Source organism: Lynx canadensis, chromosome C1 (assembly GCF_007474595.2).
Source record: "Lynx canadensis isolate LIC74 chromosome C1, mLynCan4.pri.v2, whole genome shotgun sequence".
Taxonomy (NCBI): Eukaryota; Metazoa; Chordata; class Mammalia; order Carnivora; family Felidae; genus Lynx; species Lynx canadensis.
In genome coordinates this window covers 146,942,124-146,964,068 of record NC_044310.1, presented here as the reverse complement: position 1 = coordinate 146,964,068, position 21,945 = coordinate 146,942,124, and the positions used below count along the sequence as shown (strand labels likewise).

The following is a 21,945-nucleotide window of genomic DNA, read 5'->3' as shown; positions in this document are numbered from 1 at the left end:
TGAATGGGCCAACCAGGCAATTAAAGAAGAAATTAAAAAATATGTGAAAACAAATGAAAATGAGAACACAGCAATCCAAACCGTTTGGGATGCAGCAAGGGCAGTCCTAAGAGGAAAATACATTGCAATCCAGGCCTATCTCAAGAAAGCAGGAAAATCCTAAATACAAAATCTATCAACACATCTAAAGGAAATAGAGGCAGAACAGCAATCACATTCCAAACCCAGCAGAAGAGAAATATTAAAAGAGCAGAAACAATATAGAATCCAAAAAAAGCCCCCCCCAAAACAAACAAAAAAACCAGAACAGATGGATGAAACCAAGAAAAAGTTGGTTTTTTGAACAAAATTGATAAACCTCTAGCCAGCATTCTCAAAAAGAAGAGAGACAGAGAGGACCCAAACAGATAAAATCATGCAGGAAAATGGATTTATCACAACCAATACAAGCAATTATCAGGGAATACTATGAAAAATTATATGCCAATAAACTGGACAACGTGGAAGAAATGAACAAATTCCTAAACACCCACACATGACCAAAACTCAAATGGGAAGAAATCGACACTTTGAACACACCTGTAACTAGTGAAGAGATTGAATTAGTTATCAAACATCTCCCCACAAGTAAGCATCCTGGACCAGACAGCTTCCCTGGGGAATTCTACCAGATATGTACAGCAGAGTTAGTACCTATCCTTCTCAAGCTGTTCTAAAAATAGAAATGGAAGGAAACCTCTCAGACTCATTCCATGAAGTCAGCATTACTTGGATTCCCAAATCAGACAGAGACCCAGCAAAAAATGAGAACTACAGGCCAATACCCCTGGTGAACATGGATGTAAAACTTCTCAACCAGATACTAGCAAATCAAATGCAGCAGCATGTAGAAAGAGTTATTCACCACGATCCAGCGGGATTCATTCCTGGGCTGCAGGGCTGGTTCAATATTCGCACATCAAGCAACGTGACACCTCACGTTAAGAAAAAAAGAGAGGAGCCATACAATCCCGTCAATAGATACAGAACAAGCATTTGACAAAATACCGCACCCTTTCTTAATAAAGACCCTCACATTGGGATAGAATGAACATACTTCAACATCACAAAAGCCATTTATGACAAGCCCACAGCTAATATCCTCAATGGGGAAAAACAGAGCTTTCCCCCTGATATCAGGAACATGACAGGGATGTCCGCTCTCACCCCTGTTGTTTATTGTAGTGTTGGAAGTCCTAGCCTCAGCCATCAGACAACAAAGTGAAATCAAAGTCATCCAAATTGGCAAGGATAAAGTCAAACCTTCACTTTTCTCAGACAACCTGATACTCCATGTGCAAAACCCGACAGACTCCACCAAAAGTCTGCTAGAACCGATACAGGAATTCAACAACATCTCAGGGTACAAAAACCAACGTACATAAAACAGATGTATAGTTTTATTTACCAATAATGAAGCAACAGAAAGAGAAATGAAGAAGCTGATCCCATTTCACCACTGCACCAAGAACCATAGAACACCTAGGGATAAACCTAACCAAAGATGTAAAAGATCTGTATGCTGAAAACTATAGAAAGCTTTTGAAGGAAACTGAAGAAGACACAAAGATGTGGGAAAACATTCCATGCTCCTGGACTGGAAGAATAACTATCGTCACAATGACAATACAACCCAAAGCAATCTACATATTCAATGCAATCCCAGTCAAAACTGCACCAGGATTCTTCTCAAAGCTAGAACAATCCATCCTAAAATTTGAATGCAACCATAAAAGACCCCGAGTAGCCCAAGTAACATTGAGGGAGAAAACCAAAGCAGGAGGCATCACAATCCCAGACTGTAGCCTCTACTACAAAGCTGTAATCATCAAGACAGTGTGGCATTGGCACAAAGACACCTAGACCAATGGAACAGGATAGAGGACCCAGAACTGGACCCACCAAGGCATGGCCAACTCATCTTTGACAAAGCAGGAAAGGGTATCCAGTGGAAAAAAAAGACAGTCTCTTTAACAAATGGTGCTGGGAGAACTGGACAGCAACATTCAGAAGAATGGAACTAGACCACTTTCATACACCATTCACAAAAATAAACTCAAAATGGATAAAGGACCCGAATGTGAGACAGGAAACCATCAAAACCCTAGAGGAGAAAGCAGGCAACAACCTCTTTGACCTCCGTCCCAGCAACATCGCACTTGACACATCCCCATAGGCAAGGGGATTAGAAGCAAAAATGTGCTATTGGGACCCTCATCAAGATAGAAAGCTTCTGCACTGCAAAGGAAACAATCAACAAAACTAAAAGGCAACCGGCAGAATGGGAAAAGATATTTGCAACTGACATATTGGATAAAGGGCTAGTATCCAAAACCTATGAAGAACTCACCAAACTCCACACCCAAAAAAAACATAATCCAGTGAAGAAATGGGCAGAAGGCATGAACAGACACTTTTCCAAAGAAGACACCCAGATGGCCAACAGACACATGCAGCGATGCTCAACGTCAAGCCTCATCAGGGACATAGAAGTCAAAACCACACTGAGATACCCCCTCACGCCAGTCAGAGTGGCTACAATGAACAAATCAGGAGACCACAGATGCTGGCAAGGACATGGAGAGACGGGGACCCTCTTGCACTGTTGGTGGGAATGCAAACTGGTGCAGCCACTCTGGAAAACAGTGTGGAGGTTCCTCAAAAAGTTAAAACTACAACTACCCTAGGACCCAGCAATAGCACTGCTAGGAATTTACCCAAGGGATACAGGAGTGCTGATGCATAGGGGCACATATACTCCAACGTTTATAGCAGCACTTTCAACAACAGCCAAGTTACGGAAAGAGCCTAAATGTCCATCAACTGATGAATGGATAAAGATGTGGTTTATATATACAATGGAATACTACTTGGCATTGAGAAAGAATGAAACCATTTCATTTGCAGTAGTTCAGATGGAACTGGAATGTATTATGCTGAATGAAATAAATCTTAGAAAGCCTGTTATCATATTTTCACCAATACATCGATTTTAAGAAACTGAAGCCATGGGGGAGGAAAGGTAGAATAGAGAGAGAGGGAGAGTGGCAAACCATAAGAGACTCTTAAATACAGAAAACAATGTGAGGGTTAATGGGGGGGTGGGGGAGAGGGGGAAATGGGTGATGGGGATTGAGGAGGGTACTTGGGATGAGCACTGGGTGTCACATGTAACGATGAACAACGGGAATCTACCTTAAAAGCCATGAGCACACATTACACACTGTATGTTAGCCAATTTGACAATAAATTTCATTAATAGGATAAGATTTATATTTGTAATTTTTTGGTTGCACTATAACATTTAACCTGGAGTTTCCTTGTATGTTTCCCTTTAAATTGTCATTTTCTAGGAGTTGGTTTGACTTGAAGTAGATACAGATTTCACAAATTCACTTAACTTTAAGAACAATTCGTTGTAATACCTTGAAAGCAAACAAATGCTTGGGGGAGGGGTGCTCTGTTAGCTCATCTTCATTGGGCTTTTCTCCACTCTTCTGATTTGCAACATAAGTAATGTTGCCAGTGTCCACCCTCATAATGCTTAAAATCTTTAGATGTCATTTGAATATATACACCCATAGAAATTTCTTCATGCACCCCCACCAGATCATGTTAGACACCTGTGATGTATGGAGCCTGGAGTCCCTTCTGGAGATTCATTTTCTTATTATCATCACTGGGCTAACTCAGATCTCAGGCAGCTGGGAAGAGGCAGTAATTAGAAACCTGGCTTCATAGCAGTGTTCTTTGGTGGTAAGGAGCTAAAAAAAAAAAAAAAAATATGGATTCTCTGATTTTAAGACTAGATAGGTCATTCTGAATAAAGCCCAGGAGTTTATCATTTTTCACATCACCTTAGTGATTCAGAGACCCTTGTTACCATTCATAATAATTTTGGAATGAGAAAATAACAGTGGACATTGAGTCAGGAGATCCAAGTTCAGGTACCTCACTGCCAGACTACTAATATGGCTAAGGCACTTGATTTCTCTTCAGGTCTCTGTTCAGTAAAATGAAAAGGTTAGAGGAGAGATGATTTAGTTTAAAGTCTCTCTCAGTGCTAATATTTCATTAATCACCCACATGGCAGGGAATGTCTTTTCTTTTTTCCCCTAAATGGGTTGAAAATTCTTCAGAAATTGACATTAACATTTCCATATTTTAAGATGTTTGAAGAAGGTGATTTTTAGCTTTAAAGAAACTTAAAAATTGAAGTTCAGAGAAAATAATCCGTAAGAGTTAACCAATGTGTCAATCTATAGTCAGGTATTAGAGCCCAAATTGAGTTTACTGGGGAGCCTGGTTGGCTCAGTGGATTAAGCATCCAACTTGGGCTCAGGTCATGATCTCTTGGTTCACGAGTTTGAGCCCTATGTTGGGATCTGTGCTGACAGCTCTGAGCCTGGAGCCTGCTTCAGATTCTGTATCTCTCTCTCTCTGCCCATCCTCTACTTGTACTGTCTCTCTCAAGAAAGTAAACATTAATTACAAATTGCATTTACAGACCTCAATCTTTCATCACCCAATCTCCATCAACAGGTGTTTTATTTACTCCAATACAACAGCATACATTGGCAATGACATGTTCAGGAAGTGCCTTTTGAACAGTGCCCTGAATGAACCACCTTATGGAAGAACCTAAAGAACAAAGACCTGAGAACAAATACATGTAGAGACTGAGGTTTGTTCGGGGAACAAATGTGAGGATAGCTACAGGAAGTTTAAAATTCAGATGAGGTGGAGTTAGCAAGAGCCCAGTCATCAATGGCAGGGAGCTCATGTTTAATGACTGGAAATAGGCTAGAGAACTTCGCAGGAAAGTCATACACAAGCGGGTATTGATACAGTACCTTTTAAGTTCAGTTGTGGGCCTGATGCTGCAGGCAGCTAGACTCCAGAAACCACTTTGAGGCTTAATGTGTAGAAGGGGCCTTTCAAATTCAGAAGTCTGACATGTGGACATTTTAAGTCTAAGGAACCCTAAACTACTGCCATGCCACTCAATCAGATTAAAAAAAACAAAACAAACAAAAACAAAAAAACATTATGAAGCCAGATTTAACACATCTTTGTAACCAATCCATTTGGTCTGATTAGATACTCTTAAAAATTTTTTTTTTTTTTCAATGTTTATTTATTTTTGGGACAGAGAGAGACAGAGCATGAACGGGGGAGGGGCAGAGCGAGAGGGAGACACAGAACCGGAAACAGGCTCCAGGCTCCGAGCCATCAGCCCGGAGCCTGACGCGGGGCTCGAACTCAGGGACCGCGAGATCGTGACCTGGCTGAAGTCGGTGATTAGATACTCTTTACTAACCACTGTAAAGAGATAAACGTACTCTGAGGACCATTATGACTCATGAAATTGTGTTCTTTCTTCTTTGTACTTTTTCTTTGCTACTTTATTAGTATAGCAGTTTTCAGAATTTTGTTTTATATGTAACTAGGATTTCACTTAGAGCTACGAAGGACTCACCGGTACTTGGTTGGGTGGTCAGGGTCACGAGACATCCAGAGGCTCTTCGTGTAGGCAACTCCTTTTAGGAAAGCAGTTGCTTCTTGGGGTTTACTAATCATCTTAATCATTTTTTAAAAAGGTTTTCTCAAGCTTCAAGTTCCAGCTGTTATAGCCTCAGAGGACAAATAGATCATTAAGAGTAAGGGAGTAAACTTTGTTCCCACATTCTTGGTCTAACTTCAACTGAAAGTGTTTATAAAGCCTTTGTTAGCAAAGCATCTTCTTGTAACCTAAAGGTTTCTTCTTATGGTGTTCTTCTGCCATCGCATCAATAAGTGTTGTAGCAAAAACGTTATATATTCTCAAGCTACTGATATGCAAAGGTAGGTACGTCTTAGGAAAAAGCCCCAAATGTATATTTGGGTTACTATTAGAAAAGGAGGAAATGCTATTAGGTGCAACTTATATTGATCTTCTGAAGTAGGACAAAATTGGCATAGGAGCTAAGAATTTGATAAATTTAAGACGTGAACCCTGCATAAAAACCAACATGTGAAAGAAAAACAACCAGTGTATATAAAAAGATGTAACACTTAAATGTTCTCTATATTAAGATCATTTTCATTAAAAAAATGGGAAACTTTCAGATCACATGCTTTCCTCTTTATTGTGATACGACATATAAAATCTAAAACGTAACATTTTTACTGTTTTAAAATGTATAATTCAGTGGCATAAAGTACATTTACAATGCTGTGCAATTACCACTCTCCATTTCTGCAATTATTCCAAACCCTGTAACCATTAAATAATAACGCTTCTCATTCTACCCTCTTTCCAGTCCCTGATAACACTTACTATTATTCCTTCTTTCTGTAGGAGTTTGATTATTGTGAGTACCTCAAAGGCATGGAATTACATAAGATTTGTCCTTTTAGTGCTGGCTTATTTATCATGTTTTCAAGGTTCATCCCTCATTGTCCCATGTATTACAATTTCGTTCCTTTTTAAAAATCGTGGCAAAATGCATGTAACAAATTTTACCCTCTCAACATTTCAGTGTAAAGTTCAGTAGTGTTAACTATACCCACATTGTTGTACAACCAATTTCCAGGACTTTTCGTCTTGCAAAACTGAAACCATACCTATTAGACAGCTCCTCACAGCTCCCTTTCTCCCAGCTCCTGGCCACCACCATTCTCCCATGTCTCTAATGAATTTGACTACTCTAAGTACATCCTATGTGGAATCATCTAGTATTTTTTTTTTAACTGGCTTAACTTGCCACAACATCCTTAAGGTTAATCCATGTTGTAGCATATGTCAGAATTTCCTTTATTTCCTTTTTTGCATTGCAATTTTTATTTCCATTTCCATCATAAATGTTAATTATGATAATGCATTTAAAAAATTTTTATTGAAGGTATTTGACATAACATTGTTTACACTTAAGGTGTATAATGTGTTACTTTGATACATTTATATGTTGTAATAGGATTGTTGCTATAGTGCTATTTACATTATATAATTATAGAATATTGTCACTATACTGCACATCCACTTTGGTTTATTTACTCCTTGGAAGTGTGTACTTTGAAACACAAACTATTACCACAATCCCCCTCCCCCCCCGCATCCCTATCTTCTAGTAACTACTATTTTACTCTTTTTCGTTGAGTTTGACTCTTTTTAGATCCCACATAAATGATATACAGTACTTTCTCGGATTTATCTCACTTAGCATATGTTCAAGATTCATCCATGTTGGCTCACATGGCAGGTTATCCTGTCTTATGGTTGAATAATATTACACTGTGTATATATACCATATCTTTATCATCCATTTATCTGTTGTGGACATTTATGATGTTTCCAGATCTTGGCTATTGTGAATAATGCAGTGATAAACCTGGGAGTGCTTAGGTCTCAAAATTCTGTTTTCATTTCCTTTGGGTATATATCCAGAAGTGGAATTGCTATATCATAGGGCGTTTTTTCATTATTTGAGGAAACTTCACATTGCTTTCCATAGTGGTTGGAACAATTGCTATTCTCACTGACCGTGTATAATGGTTTCCCTTCACCACATTGTCACCACCTGTTGTCCGTCTTCTGGATAATAGCCATTCTACCAGGTGTGAGGTGATAGCTCATTGTGACTTGGATTTGCGTTTCCCAGATGATTAGTGGTATTGGGCATCTTCTCAGGTGTCTATTGGCCATTTTGAGGTCTTTCTTAGAATAGGCAGGAAAACCAGGACATTTTTCCAGTCAGATTTGTTTGATTTTTAGATATATTTTGTATATTAATCCCTTATCCAAAATATGGTTTGCAAAGATTTATTATTCTCTCATTTCATTCATTTTGTGAATTGTTTCTTTTGCTGTGCAGGGGCTTTTGAGTTTGCTGTAGTCCCATCTGTTGGTTTTTGCTTGTGTTGTTTGCACTTTTTGTGTCAGGTCCAAGAAACTCATTGCCAAGACCAATGTTGAGCGAAGAGCTCATTTCTTACATTTTCTTTTAGGAGTTTTAGGGCATCAAGTCTTATGTTTAAGTCCTTGATCTATTTCAAGTTAATTTTTGTAAGTTGTGTGAAATAGGAGTCCAATTTCATCATTCCTCATGTGTTTCTCCAATTTTTCCCAGCACCATTTGTTGAAGGGTCTATTCTTTCCCTGTTCAGTGTTCCTAGCTCCCTTATCAAATGCTGAGAGTCAATTCTGGTCTCTTAGGTCTTATTGGTCTGTGCCCATTTTTTTTTTTTTTTTTTTTGCCAGTACCATACTATTATTATGGCTTTGTAGTATAGTTTGAAACCAGGAAATGTAATACCTCTGGCTTTTTCCCCCCTAGATGGATAAGAACCAAACAAAACAAGACTCAACTAGATATTGCCTACAGAAGACTCATTTCATCTCTAAAGACACACATAGTATCTACTTCATCCCCTCACTTTGAACCTAAGGGTATAACATAACCAATCTTATCACACAAAATACATTTCAAGCCAAAATGCTAACAAGAGACAAAGGAGGGCATTATACAATGATAAAGGGATCTATCAAGATCATCTAACAACTTCGGGGTGCCTGGGTGGCTCAGTCAGTTGAGCCAAAATCAAGAGTCACTCAGGTCATGATCCCAGGTTTGCGGGATTGAGCCATGGGTTGGACGCTGTACTGAGCATGAGCCTGCTTAAGATTCTCTCTCTCTCTCTCTCTCTCTCTCTCTCTCTCTCTCCCTGTCCCTGTCCCTCTGTCTCCCCCTTTTTTCCTCCCCCTTGTGCATATGTTCTAAATAACAATGATAATACAAAGATCTAACAATTGTAAATGTATGCTCCCAACACACAAGTACTGAAATGTATTAAGCAAATACTAACTGATCTTAAAGGAGAAATAGACAATATATCATTCAGACAGAAAAATCAACAGAGGAATGTTGATAGTGAACCATACTTTAGAACAAATGGATTTTATAGACTTAGGAAATTTCATCCAATAGCATAATATACATTCTTCAAGTGCACATGGAACATTCTCCAGAATAGATCATAAGATAGGATAAAAAAAAAGAAAGCAAGTTTAGCAACATTGAAATCAATTATCTTTTCTGACCACAATGATATGAAGCTAGAAATCAACGAGAAAGTGAGAAGAGCTACAAATATGTGGAAGCAGAACACCTCTAAACAACATACAGGGCAAAGAAAAAATAAAAATAGAGATCTCAAAATAAAAATGAAAATAGAGCACACCAAATCTTGTTGGATGCAGAAAGAGCAGTTTTAAGAAAGATTAGGTCAGTAAAAGCATATATTTGAGATCTAATTTCTTAAATCAATTTCCTTATTTTAAGATAAGTTATTTAATATATTCATTAAAATTTTTAAGTTTTTAAAAAATCTTAATTCTGGTGTAGTTAACATACAGTATTTATTAGTGTCAGGTGTACAATATAGTGATTCAACACTTCCTTACATTACTCAGTGCTCAGTAAGGCAAGTGCCCTCCTTAATCCCTTTCACTATTTCACTCATCTTCCCATCAACCTCCCATCTGTGACCATCTGTTTGTTCTCTATAGTTAAGATTTTGGTTCTTAGTGTATCTTTTTTCTCCATTTATTTCTTCAATTCCACATATGCATGAAGTCATATGGTATTTTTCTCTGATTTATTTTGCATAGCATTATACTCTCCTAGATCTATCTATGTTGCAGATGGAAATATTTCACTTTTTCATGGCTGAATAATATTCACTCTGTGTGTATATATACACAAACACCCCCCCACCCCATCTTCCTTATTCACCTATTGATGGGAACCTGGGCTGCTTCCATAGTGTGGCTATTATAAAAAAAATGCTGCAATAAATATAAACATATGCATAAGCATATATGCTGCATATATCCCTTTGGATTAGTGTTTTCATATTCTTTTGGTACATAACCATAGTGTGGTTACTGGATTGCTAGGTTTTGTTTTGTTTTGTTTTTTTTTTTTGTGAGGAACCTCCAGGCTATTTTCCACAGTGGCTAAAGCAGTTTGTATTGTCACCAGCAGTGCAAGAGGGTTCCCCTTTTTCCATATCCTCGCCAACATTTGTTTCTTATATTTTTCAAGTTTAGCCATTCTGAAAGGTGTGAGGTGATATCTCATTGTAGTTTTGATTTTCATTTCATCGAGGAATAACGTTGAGTATCTTTTCATGTGTCTGTTGGCCATCTGATTTTTTTTAGGTTTGAGAGAGGGAGGGGCAGAAAAAAATCCCAAGTAGGCTCCATGCTGTCAGTGCAGAGCCCAACACAGGATCTCATGAACCATGAGATCATGACATGAGCTGAAATGAAGAGTTGGACGCTTAACTCATTGAGCCACCCAGGCACCCTTGTAGGTCTTCGGAGAAATGTCTTTCTTCTGCCCAGTTTTGAACTGATCATTTAACTTTTTTGTGTGTATTTAGTTGTATCAACTTATATATTTTGGATACTAACCTTTTGGGTAGGTCATTTACAAATATCTTCTCCCATCAATAGGTTGTCTCTTAGTTTTGTTGGTTGTTTCCTTTGCTCTGCAGAAGCTTTTTATTTTGATGTAGTCCTAATAGCTTATATTTGCTTTTGTTCATCTTGCTTCAGGAGATGGATCTAGAAGGATGTTGCTATGACAAATGTCAGAAATTGTTGCCTGTGCTTTGTAGGATTTTTATGGGTTCAGGTCTCACATTTGGATCTTTATTTTGAGTTTATTTTTGTGTATGTGTAAGAAAGTGGTCCAGTTTCATTCTTCTACATGTAGCTTTCCAGTTTTCCCAACACTATTTGTTCAAGAGACAGTATTTTTCCCATTGCATATCCTTGCCTGCTTTGTTAAAGGTTGATTGACCATATAAATTGGGGTTTATTTCTGGGCTTTCTCTTCTGTTCCATTGATCTCTGTGTGTATTTTTGGGCTAGTACAAAAAACTCCCGAACAAAAGTCCAGGGCCAGATGGCTTCACAGGTGAATTCTACCAAACATTTGATGAAGAGTTAATACCCATTCTTCTCAAATTTTTCCAAAATATAGAGGAAGGAAAACTTCTAAATTTGTTCTATGACAAGTATTACCCAGATACCAAAACCAGATAAGACACCATTAAAAAAAAGAAGAATTATAGGCCAATATTGCTGATGAATAGATGCAAAAACTCTCAACAAAACATTAGCAAACTGAATTCAACAATATATTAAAAAAATCATTCACAGCAATCAAGTGGGATTTATTCCCAGGATGCAAGCATGATTCAATATTTGCATATCAACATGATATATCACAACAGTGAGGGAAAGGAAAAAATGTATGATCATTTCAATCAATGCAGAAAAAGCATTTGACAAAGTACAACATCCATTCGTGATAAAAATTCTCAACAGAGTAGATTTAAGAGGGAATATAACTCAACATAATAAAGGCCTTATATGAAAAACACACAGCTAACATTCTCAGTGGGGAAAAACAGAACTTTTCTCTAAGATCAGAAATAAGACAAGGATGTCCACTCCCACCACTTTTATTCAACATCATACTGGAAGTCCTATCCACAGCAATTCGGCAACAGAAGAAATAAAAGGCATCCAAATTGCTAAGCAAGAAGTAAAACTATTTACAAATGATACTATGACTATAAACCCTAAAGACCCCAGCAAAAAGCTACTAGGACTGAAATCATTTCAGTAAATATGCAGGCTATAAAAAAATCAGTGTACAGAAATCTGTGGCATTTCTATACATTAACATGAATCATCAGAAAGAAATTAATAATCCCATTTACAATTGCACCCAAAACAAAGTATATAGAATTATACGTATTTTATATATATTCGCAAGGAGGTAACTTGTACTCTACAAACCATAAAGTATTGATGAAAGAAATTAAAGAGGATTCAAAGAAATGGGAAGACCTTCCATACTTATGGATTGGCAGAACAGATATAGTTAAAATGTCTATACTACCCAATGCAGTCTAGACGTTTAGTGCAATCCCTATCAAGATACTAACAACATTTTTCACAGAACTAGAACAAATATTCCTAAACCACAAAAGACCTTGAGTAGTTAGAGCAATCTTGGAAAAGAAAAACATACTGAAGGAATCATAATTCCTGACTTCAAGCTCTATTACACAGCTGTAGTAACCAATACCACATTCATCAATACATCTGTTGATGTACACTTGGGTTTCTTCTACATTATGAACAATGCTTACAGTTTTAGAACATACGTGTACTATTTAGTTCACACTACTCTTATTTTGTCAATTTGCTTTCTCAATGGTGCATGTTATCAATATCAACTATGACGTATAATATAGAAGTATTTAAATTCTGACTGGCAAGATATGATCAAGTGTGGCCTTATTTAGGCCCCAAATAAAGATTAGTTATAAAGTTGGGAGGTTGGTTATTGCTTGGCAGGACAACAGTAATAGTGATTACCTGGGTCAGTTTGACTACAAAGCTTGGGTTCTCAAAAATAGGCACTTTACCTTCTATCAAGGGATGATTCCCTTATGTTAGTCATTTAGTAATGTGTAGAACTCAGGACAGGGTGGGGAAAGTCTGATGGGAACTAGAAAGAATCAGGAATTAGGCTGCAAGGATATTTCCTGCATCCAGAAGACCAGGACCATTTCTAATTGTAATGGATGGTCCATGCAATTCAGGTTTTTCTGGGGAAGGGGTACCTAAGAGAAATGTTCCGGAATCCTCAGGAATGGGTTGGTCTTTTGTTTCGCTTTTCCATGAAAACACTCTGCATTTAAGAATTCTAGATTTTCTGTAGTTTGTTTTTTGACAAGAAGCTAATAATTTTTGTTCACAAAAGTAGATTTAGGCATGGACAATGGAGAGACCAGTTTTTTTTGAAATATGAATGGCTAAAGATGATGTGACAATAAGTCTAAGAAACTGAGGAGGAAAAAATACTTTCCCAAGTAACAAAGTATACCTGAAACCTTCCAGAAAGTGGGTAGCTTCTTAAAATTAAAACTTGACATGATGACTGATAGATCTCATGAAACATAGCCCTTGTTTATTAAGATTCTAAAATGTTTTCCTATTTCATGTTGACGACTAGGGCATGCTGGCTTCATGTTCCTCATGAGTCTTCCCCAACCTCTTATTTTTTTCTAGGTTGGTGGAGGAAGCTGAGTGTGGGGGGTGGGTGGAAACTAGATAATTCCTAGTTACCCAGATAAACCCGGATGATGCACTAAAAAAAAATTAAGCAACAATTAAAAAGCTTTTTATAATTTCCTTCTATATAGTTAGTGTTTTCAGGGCTCTTTATTTTGCAGAGCCACACAGTGTTCTGGTACCATTTTTCTTCTGCCTTTAACATTTTTAAAGTTTTTTTTTTTACCTTTCTCATTGCTTTTAATACATCTTTAATCACTGTTTTTGAACATTTATATTTTTTTCTTGTTTTCCCATTTTTCTTCTTGCCATTTCTTGAGCTCTTTAAGCCTGAATATGTGGTTTAAATTTGGAAAATACAGCTCTTCAAACAATGTTTCAGTTCCCTATGTTCTTCTTCCCCTTGGGGATTTTAACTGTGTATATTAGGCTGAAGCTATTTTTAATAGTTTTCTTTCTAGGTTTTATTTTAGGGAGTTTCTACTACTATCTTTAAGTTCAACAATCTTTTCTTTTGCAAGGTCCAATTTGATGTTAATCTCCTCTAAGTGTTTTTCATCTCACTGTTGTAGTTTTCTACTTCTAGAAATCTAGTTGAATCAGTGTTTTAAAAATATCTTCATGTCCCTAGACTTTTGCTTATATAGGATACAGTTCAATAACTGTATCACATCTATGGCTTCTCATTTTAACACCCATGGCAACCTCAGGACAGTTTTCATTCATTTTTCTTCTGGTTATAGGCCCGATTTTCTTGCTTCTTTACAACCCTGGTAATCTTTTATTGGATTCCAGACACTGTTTAATTTTACCTTACTGGGTGCCAGATTGTCTTTTATTCTTTCCAATACTTTTATATTTTGTTCTTGGTTCAAGTTACTTAAAAGCAGCTTAGTCATTTTGGTTCTTGCTTTTTAAGATTAGGTGGGCCTAGAGCTGTGCTCAGGCTAGGGACAGCTATTCCCTCTACTGAGGCAAGACTATGTACTCTGACCAATGCTCCATGAATCAGTTTTTTTTCAAGCCTTAGTAGAAATAGGCATTACTCCTGGTTGGGTGTGAAAACCAAGGACAGTTGCATCCACTCCTTTCAGGTTTCTCTTTCTCCAGCTTTGGGTAGTTTTCTTACACACATGCACTGATCAGTACTTAGCTGAATATTCTTCATAAAATTACTGGCCTTTGCCTCCAGAAGACATCATTTGAAATCTTTATACCGCTTTACACATATAATTCATAGCATGTATTTTCTCTAGTGCTTAAAAATTAAGTTTGGATTTTGAGTAGATACCTCAGGACATTGGTTCTCTAAGTGTGACTCTTAAATCAATGGTATCAGCATCATCTGGCAGATTAGAAGTGCAAACAGGCTACACCTAAGACCTACAGGATTGCAAACTCTGGATGGGGAGGCATTGTGTACAGCCAGCAATCTGGGTTTTAACAAGCCCTGTAGATAATTCTGATAGGTGCTCAAGTTTGAGAAACAAAGTCTTAACATTCACAGTTTGAATAGGTAGAGACGGAGTCCTAAGGAATATTTCCAGTGCCCTGGAGTCCTCAGAATCAGGCAGCTGCCAGTCTCACCTGCTTACAGGTTGGTTCTGATCAGGCAGGGGATTGAGTGCAACAGGGATTACTTAAGCTGTAGAGAATATAGGAAGTAGAAAACAGCCTCTCTTCTTGGAAAGTTTCTTGATTAGAAATACTCTTTTCAAATTTTCTCTTCCCTCATAGCAGAGGGAGTTTGGGAAATGAGAGGGTTGTACAAAGTTGGGAACTGGTGGTAACTAAGCCTATTTCGCACATAAGGCTTTCAAGGGAAATGAGCTAAGGGACCACGCTCAGGGACCATAGTGCCAGCTTCTGGGATTTCTTGATCCCTAATGCCATGTTGGGTAAATAGGCTATTGGCTCCAGAGAGGAAGTTGGCAGTATTTTAAAAAAGGGGGAGAGTTCATGCCACAGGGCAGCATGCATTGAAAAGGAGTTGCAACAGTATTGGGCAAAAGCATTTATCTTGAGAAAAAATAGGCTTTCAACAGCAGCGGGCCAGATTCCCAGACAGGCAGATTTGTTTGTCCTAAAAGCCTCACTCTAGCCTTGGTTGTCTCTTAGCCACATAATGACCCCACCTCTCCTGCCAGTCAAGAAGAGGACAAGAACAGAAGAGGAGACAAAAGTGGCTGCTCTCTTGATTTCTGTAAGTGGTTTGGCTCTTCCTTGCCAAAGGGAAAATTTGTTCATTGTTCAAATGATCAGGCTCTTCCTAAACAGACCCTAATTTGAGAAAAGATGGTTAGCTTGAGGAACACCGTGGGTAGTATGAAAAATGATTATAAAGAAATTGATTTTGCTAATGGCTGGACAAAATACACAATTGATACAGTCACCCACAAATTTTGAGTACAAGAATTTAAATTGGTAGCACATTCTTTACCCATAGAGGTGTTGAGTTTGCGAGATGGAACGCCTTTACCCTCACCTCTGGCCTCAGCCCTGCCATTCCTAAGGTTTTGATATCAACCTAATTTTAAGTCCTCAGTTATTAATACACTTCTTTCATGCACTTGTTTTGATAAACTTTTATTAGTTACCTACTAAGAAGCAAGCTTATAGCAAGTACTAGGAAACTTTAAATTTCCATTAAAAAAAAAGTGCAAAAATGCAACGTGTACTATCATAGTAACAGGGATCTTTAGCCAGGAATTTTTATTGCTGCAAGGTCTTTATAAGTTTTGTTTTGTTAGCTGTAGTCTGAGCTCTGCACATGTTCCCTGTAATCAAATTTGTTCTGGTTCCCCGTCCTCATGTTCCTTCACCTCACCACTGCCACCATAATCAAGTTCCTTAGAAAACGGTCTTAAGAGTTATAAGAGTTTAATATTAAAGTGAATTTATAAACTCATGGACATTTATAAACCTTTGTTCTAAGGTGCTCTAAAGGGTGTTAACATTAGCTCACCTACTATATCAAGAACTTCCAATGAGAGGTTATCTTCTCCATTTAAAGAGGAAATTGATGTATGGAGAATTTAGATAATCCTCATTCCTGCCTTGCATTGACAGTCTCCTTCAGTATTTTGCTTTCTGTCCTAAATGCAGATTCCCCTGAGTTTATACTTGCCACCTGGAGGAATGTGGATTACAAAAGAGACAAGCGGTTTCTTACCTGGGTCTTAGTGTGGATCTTCCTGTACCTGGACTGTTTATCTAATTGCCTCTCTTACTAGACTACAAGCTATTTAATAGAAGGATTCACTTGGCACATACTTGGTACATAATATTTTTTTCTTCCCTTTATTGTAAATGTTGCAGGTGTCATAAAGGCTGCTGGACCTTCCTGTAGTGCCGGTCTTACTTGGCAGTTTTGTCTAGTCCGAGGCTCTTACATTTAAATAAGTCAGGTAGGCTAAGGGTGATAGGAGTGGCAGGGATTGAGACATACTAGAAAGTATGTGTTCGATCAGTGCAGGCAAGTGTTATTCACTTCCAGCCAATTGCTGCCATACAACGACAACCCCATGTTGCCAAATTTTCCAGTTTTTTAAAGTCAGAAATTTGTATTGTTGTGTAAAATTTTCCACTAAAAAAGCTGCTACACCAGTATCAGAGGTTCAATTTTTTTTAAATGAGTCATGTATGTTTTACTTTTGTAAGAGCTGAATTTTTTTATAACTTGGTTAGGATGCAGAGACACACATGAGCACTAAAAATGGTAGTTTATGAGGATATCCGTAATGATGGCTTAAGTTAGTAGAGGCAGCAAGGATTTCAAAAGGAGAGAGAACAAAAGTGAAGAATAGAGGCCAATGAAAAAACTCTAAGATAAAGGGGAAGTGTAGGAAACTAATCGCTGGGCTAAATAGAGCTTTCACTAAATCTGTTCTCTTAGAAAAGTGGCTGTTCATAGGATATAGGCTAAGGAGTTGTGATGCTTTGCCATTGTGGCATCCATGTGACTGGATGACACTCGGTTTTTGGAGTTCAGGAAAATGTTTCTGCTGAGTTGTTGTTCATTGGGGAACCTGCTGATTTGTGGAGGTATTTTCTAGAAACTCCCTTTGCCTGTGATCCTCATTATTGACCAAGGTCCATAACACAAACAAGGTCTGAAAAAGATTTTTCCCCCCATAAAACCCCAAGGTTTTGAGTACACCATAGGTTCATAGGGAATGTGTGAAGAATTTCCTGGAAGATGGCACCATCTTGAGGAAAGAGAAGCATTTGCTAATTTTTATGACTGTTTCTTCAACACCTATCACGCACCAGGTGTGGTTGTAACATTCACTGACGAATAGGTAAGAAATAAAAGCTGTCGTGTCTAGATTTTCAGAAATGTATAATTAGCTTCCAAAGAAAACTGAGCCAGCCACAGGGGAGTACATTTGAGGAAGTTGCAAAATATGAAGGAGGAAGGGAGAGAAAAATCAGAGAAGGGAACAAGCATTCTGACTTTTGACTGAGAGTTTCTCTGCCAATATCTCCTCACACAGAAAGTCTTATTTTCTTTCATACTCTTGCAATCTAATATTGCAAGAACAAAGTGAGATTTCTTTTTAAAAATATCTCGACAAAGTCTAGGTCTTATTAGCTTTTGCCAATCACTGCAAAAACTTAACATGACCTTTAAATAACAAACCTCAAAATGTGTCGTCAATTGGGACTACTTTACCTAAGATCAGAAGTGTACATACACAAAAAATGAATTTTTATAAATAACCAAAAAGACCAGGGTGACGGGCACATGGATGGTACAGTCAATTAGGCATTTAACTTTGGCTCAGGACATGATCTCATGGTTTGGTTCATGGGTTCTGGCCCACATGACACGCCGTGTTAGCACAGAACCCACTTCAGATCCCATTTCCCTCTTTGCCCCTTTCCTACTCATGTGCATGCTATCTAAAAAATAAACAGACATTAAAAAAAATAACTAGGGTGATATCACCAAGATGGTGACATAGTTCATTCCTGACTTTATAAACAGTTCTTGTTTGGGGGGGATAAAGACACCATTGAGAAAATCCTAGAACACAGGGGTAAGGCTGAAGCACCCCTTTGTACTACAGAAACCAAATTAGACGTAAAATGGCTAAATGCTGATTGTATTCCCCTTCCTCCAGGCAAGGGTAGGTCTCTGTGGACCCAGGGGAGACAGTTGGAGGTCTACCCCTGAGCCCATGGTTCCTCTAGTGGGAAAAGAGCCCACGATGGACACATCCAGCTCCCAGAGCATTGTGGGTTATTTCTTGGGAAACTCACTCTGGCCTTACTCCATAGGCATTCAGGGAAATATGTGGGCTTTATCACTGGGAATCTGATTGTGATGGGGGGTGGGGAGAGACTCAAATCTTGGCAGACCAAATTTCTATCTGCAGTGACTAAATAATAGTCCCAGCCAGTGGCTTTGATCATCTGCAGAACCAACTTGGTGGTATAGTCTTATCAGGGAACTTGGTAGGATATAGGTCTGCCTTATTTGGGTCTTCAAACAAAACATTTTGCCAGCTCTGGAGTGTATTCTGTCCCAAGTAAGGTAGGGGATCTTAGTCATAGCCCAAGCCCACTGCTGACTGTAGCTTTCTGCCCCACCTAAACTGAAAGGCCGGCCAGAATACCTGGAAGCTGCATAGCCCAGCAATGTTTGGGGTGAATATGGCAGGCAGAACTGATCATCCACAGAGCAAAGATAGTTGGCCCTATGTGTCCAGGAACATGGGTCAGCTCAAGTCAGGACTGCAGAGAAGAAAAAAAAAAAAAAAAAAAAAGGCTTATAGGACTTGGAGCTGGTTCTCCTGCTCTTTCCAGGCAAGGAAGTGAATCCATAGCCTCACTCATTACTGAATGACACCTTCAGCTTGCCTGTCCAGGGAATCTAATAAAAGGACATCCAATGGCCCTGCTTATAGTGGCATCTGAACAGAGAGTATAGGTTGTGGTTTTCTCCATCTGTGGAAGAACAGAACTTCATGACTTCTCCAGCCAGGAAATTCCGTGTGCATAGTCTTGGTTAAATTCAGGTCCCTAAACAGCGAGCTATGCAGGCCTTGGGGCCTGTTCTGCTGTCCCAACAGGTCAGAAAAGCTAATTCATAGCCCCAACTACTACTCAGTATAGCACCTGGTCCTGAGCATGTAATAAGCCTGAATAGAGAATGCTGGAAACCATGGAGCTCATCATACAGCCTCACTTGGGCAGGAAACCAAGCCAATCCAATTCTTAGCCAGTGGTACCTCTCCTAACTTCAGAGTTCAATCAGTGGCTTTGCTCAAAATAGACCATAATAGCAAAGCCTATCTGTCCAGGGAGGTTATATGGACATGTTTATAAGCCCAAACTGAACTGGCTGGTAAAGAATGGTCTCTGAAAAAAAAAAAAAAAATGTTCTGGAAGAAGAGATCATGCCATCAGATGTGTAAATACTAATGTAGTAATGTAAGAAATCAAGGATCACAAAAAAAAAAAATCAGGTAAACAGGCCAGCAAAGGAAATGAATAAACCGTCAATAACCATAAAGAAACAGATCTATGAACTTCAATTCAGAATAATTCTCAAGTTCAGTGAACAATAACAGATAACTAAATGAAATTAGAATGCATAAAAATAGAAACCATCAAAAAAAAAAAAAGACCAAATGGAACTACTAGAGCTAAAAAAAAAAAAAAAAAAAAAAAATCTAATAACCAAGTTGAAGAACATGGGAGAGCTTCAAAAGTGAATCAACCGAATAGAGTGGGGGAAGGGGAAGGGGAGAAGTCAGTGTCCTGTAAAAAAAAAAAAAAAAAAAAAAAAAAAAAAAAAAAAAAAAAAAAAAAAAAAAAAAAAAGTGGACATTTGAAGTTATTCAGGCAGAGCAGTAGAAAGAAAAATGAAAAAGTGAATAAAGCCTATGGGAATTATAAAGACACAGTAGAAAGAAACAATATATGTATTATGGAAGTTGCAGAAGGAAAAAAAAAGTATATTTTAAGCAATAATGGCTAAAATTTTCCCAAACCTGGGAGAGAAAGGGATATCTGGATCCATGGGGCCCCAAAGGACTCCAAATAGGTTGGAACCAATAGGGCTACAGATTATAATTGTCAACAAAGACAAAAACATTTTGTTTTCAATACACAAAGAGCAGAAAAGTTCTATACGAAAAACCCTTCATAAAACTATCAGATTTCTCAAACACTTCAGGCCAGGAGAGAATGGGAAGATATATTCAAAACGTGGAAAGAAAAAATTGTCAACAAAGAAGCCCATACCAGGCAAAGTTGTCCTTCAGAAGTGGAGAAAGGAAGACTTTCTTGAACACAGAGAGTTCAACATTAGACCTGTCTTATACCAAATGCCAAAGGAAATTCTTTGGGTGGAAATAAAAGGGTATTAATTAATAGGATAAACCTAAGTAGTGCCAAAATCACTGATAATATATAGTCAAAGTTAGATTCAGTAATATAGTGTGTGATTCACTTACAACACTAGTAAAAGTTAAATCATAAAAAAACCTAATAATTAGACTGTTATTGAATAAACCATATAGAAGTATGTAAACTAACTTCAATAAGCTAAAATGTGAAGGGGAGAAACAAAAGTTTAGGACTACTACTGAAGTTGTAGTAAATTGTTACAAGTTTAAAATAGGGTATTATAACTAAAAATATTTTATGTAAGCTTCAAGGTGACCACAAAGGAAACAGAAACTGTAGAAATTCTACAAAAAAAGTTAAATAAAAATTTTATTTTTAGAGAGCGTGTGCATGCAAGTGAGGGAGAGGGGCAGATGGAGAGAGCGAGAGAGCGCGAGCAAGAGAGAGAGCAAGCATCTCAAGCAGGCTTCACACTCCGAATGGAGGAATGGAGCCTGGCACAGGGCTTAATCTCACCACTGTACCATCATGAACTGAGCCAAAAATCACAAGTCAGCCATGCAACCAACCGAGTCACCTAGTTAAAATTTAATAGTTATATTTAAGTAGTTCAAGAAATTATACAGAAAAGACGTTATAGCATCAAAGCATACTACCAAATGATAACAAAGACTACAGGATAAGAAATAAGGAAAAAAATGGATCTACAGACAGCAAGAAAACAAAATGGCAATAGTAAGTCCTTACCAATAACTACTTTAAGTGTAAATGAACTAAATTCTCCAAATAAGACCTAGTATGGCTAAATGAATTAAAAGAACAACAACACAAATCCCCTAATATGCTGCCTGTCAGAAATTCACTTTAGCCTTAAAGACACAGATTGTGCTCACTTCAGCAGCACATATACTAAAATTGGAACGATACAGGAAGATTAGCATCGCCCCTGCACAAGAATGACACACAAATTCATGAAGTGTTCCATATTTTTAAGAATATTAGCTGAAGTTAAAAATAGAATCCCTTTCTATGGAGGTAAAAAGTAAAAGCTAGTCAGAATGAAATAATGTTGTAACTGAGCTGCAATCTCCAATGAATGCCACAGTGGCAAGGATGGATGAGGCAGAACAGAGAATCAGCAATATAGAGGAGAAGCTTCTGGAGAATAATGAAGCAGAAAAAGAGGGAGACTAAGGCAAAAGAGCACAATTTAAGAATTAGACAAATCAGTGACTCATTAAAAATGAACATCAGAATCATAGGAGTCCCAGAAGATGGAGAAAAAGTGGTAGATGGGTTATGTGAGCAAATCATAGAGGAAAAATTTCCTAACCTGGGGGAAGACACAGACATCAAAATCCAGGAATCAGAGGGCTCCTATGAGATTCAACAAAAACCGACCACTGACA

At 37.9% G+C, this 21,945-nt stretch overlaps 1 non-coding gene across 1 annotated transcript; it reads left to right on the top strand.

The window, feature by feature from the left end:
- The first annotated feature begins 21,421 nt into the window (after window positions 1–21,421).
- LOC115522517 lies at window positions 21,422–21,527 on the top strand. The gene has a single exon (XR_003971423.1). It is a non-coding gene; the product is annotated as a U6 spliceosomal RNA (small nuclear RNA).
- The last annotated feature ends 418 nt before the right edge of the window (window positions 21,528–21,945 follow it).